Below are 2319 nucleotides of genomic sequence, written 5' to 3'. Positions count from 1 at the left end.
TCCATGGCAATTATGCAATGGTTAGAGATTACATTGATTCAGGAGATAAGGATGGAAAATGTGTTTGGGTAGAGATGAGGAACATTGAGGAAAGAGGAAACCAGCCGGTGTAGCTTACAAGAACAATAACAGTAACCACAGTGTGAAAAAAAATACAGGAAAAATACCGCCTGTGAATGCTAAAAGAAGGCAAGAATTATGGGAGACATTCATTTCCCTTCTTCCACTCCCGTTTCAATTGTAAAGAAACTTTGAAGAAAAACAATCGAAAAGTCATATATGCAACATCGAACAACGTGCGTCATACCTTGGCCATTGATTACCGTAGATTAGAATACTTACAATATGGAAACAGGTCCTTCTGCCCAGCAACTCCACACCGACCCGCCCCAGCCCAAATGCATTCCTCTCCATTCACCACGTCAATTTAGCACGGCCATTTCACCTAACCGGTACATTTTTGGGCTATGGGAGAAAACCAGAGCAAGTGCACGCAGCCACGGGGAGAATGTGCAAACTCCACACATTCAGTTGCATGAGGCGGGAATTGACCCTGACTCTGTGGTATTGTGTAACAGCAGCGCTCACGATGGTGTCAGCGTTAGATGGGACTTATTTGCCGTCTTTTATTGGGAAAAATCTATTTCATTGTGAGCATCTGGAAAGACCAGCTCCTTCGCCAGAAAAAGAAATGAATATGTCTCTAACCTTGGATTGTTTCATGCCCAAGAAGACTCAGATCAATACCTCTCTTGATCAGCTCTGCTGATCATGTTTGCAAAGAGATCTAGCAAATTGCCAAAGTGGGATTGTCCTTTCAATCAATAATTTTGACTCAGTTTGGCTGCAAATATCTTTTCCTAAATTTGTGTTTTTCTTCCTTTACATTGGTGTCTCGCACCTGACAATTGACAGCAGAGGTGGGAGAGGAGAACGGAAGCATTGATCTCATCAAGTCAACGGCAGCTTACAATGATTTGGTCAATGCTCAAGCCACCCACGCTGTCGGTAGTCATGGCCGAGTGGTTAAGGCGATAGACTAGAAATTCATTGGGGTTTCCCCACGTAGGTTCGAATCCTGCTGACTACGTAATGAATGATTTCCTGCTGGTACAATTTTCGCTTAAAGTTCGGAAAAACTAGTTTGTGAACCAGGCCGGTAATTTGATTGGACTTGGGAAACTCGAGTTCTTCATCAGAAATGCTCCATAGATAAAACATTATCTCTTTCTCTTTCCAGATACACTGCTCGACACATCGGGTTTCTGCCGCTGTTATTGAACGTCCTGAGCAGAAGTGCTACTTTTCATTCGATTCCTTTAATCCCTGTCCACTGTTCTCTGACTCGGGTCACTGGCAACACTTCCTCCTGCTTCAAAGTGCTCATTCCCCACCGCTCCCTCTCCATCATTAGAAACAACCGCAGGAAATCGCCACTTAACCATCTTTGTTCCAAAGTGAAATTCATCAGCCTCGGGAATCTCTCCACCAAACGGGACTTCTCATCCCTGGACATGGTGCAAGCCAGAGGATTGTGAAGAGATACTGTGAAAATATTTTCAGCTGGCAGTTGAAAAAATGTTTAGGAAGCAAACCATATAACTTAGGCTCCAGCTTTGTAAATCTTGAGAAAGTCTTTGGGAAATGGAATCAGAGGAGAATGAAAAAGTGTGAACTGTCGGACGGAGTAGAGGACGGGACATTGACTCTGATGTTCTCGGGACAGGAACTGATCTGAGACATTGAAATCATTCTCGCTCACGTACGTGAGGAATGCGAACTTCATCTGGACTCTGGGACAATGAAAAACTCTGGAATACTCAAGACAATATCCAAATATTTCCTGGGATCACTACAGTACGAGTTCCATAGATGAGTCATTTTTGGCCCAGTGTGTGCAGGAGGGCTTCCTGACACAGTACGTACATATGCCTTCAAGGGACGAAGCCACTTTCGATTTAGTACTGGGTAACGAGCCTGGCCAGGTTTTAGATTCGGAAGTAGGTGAGCACTTTGGAGACATCGATCACAATTCTCTGAGGTTTACTTTCGTGATTGAAGGGGATAGGTGCATCCACGGAGCAAGTGTTTCAGCTAGTGGAAGGGAATTTACGATGCAATGAGGTAAGATTTAGGAAGCGTAGAATGGGGTAGGAAACTGCAGGGGGTGAGCACATTAAAATGTGGAGCTTATTCAAGGAAAGCTGAAACTTTATTGCTGGAACAGCACAGCAGGTCAGGCAGCATCTAGGGAACAGGAGATTCGACGTTTCGGGCACATGCCCTTCTTCTCCTGAAGAAGGGCATGTGCCCGAAACG

The 2319-nt window shown here is 44.5% G+C and overlaps 1 non-coding gene across 1 annotated transcript; it reads left to right on the top strand.

Annotated features, from left to right (window-relative positions):
- Window positions 1-1008: 1008 nt before the first annotated feature.
- On the top strand, window positions 1009-1090 carry trnas-aga (transfer RNA serine (anticodon AGA)). The gene has a single exon. It is a non-coding gene; the product is annotated as a tRNA-Ser (tRNA).
- Window positions 1091-2319: the final 1229 nt, after the last annotated feature.

Source organism: Chiloscyllium plagiosum, unplaced genomic scaffold, assembly GCF_037043375.1.
Source record: "Chiloscyllium plagiosum isolate Xiang-an unplaced genomic scaffold, Cpla_swu_hap1 HiC_scaffold_47, whole genome shotgun sequence".
Taxonomy (NCBI): domain Eukaryota; kingdom Metazoa; phylum Chordata; class Chondrichthyes; order Orectolobiformes; family Hemiscylliidae; genus Chiloscyllium; species Chiloscyllium plagiosum.
Note: the sequence above shows the minus strand (reverse complement) of the source record. Positions and strands in the feature narration are given on the sequence as shown.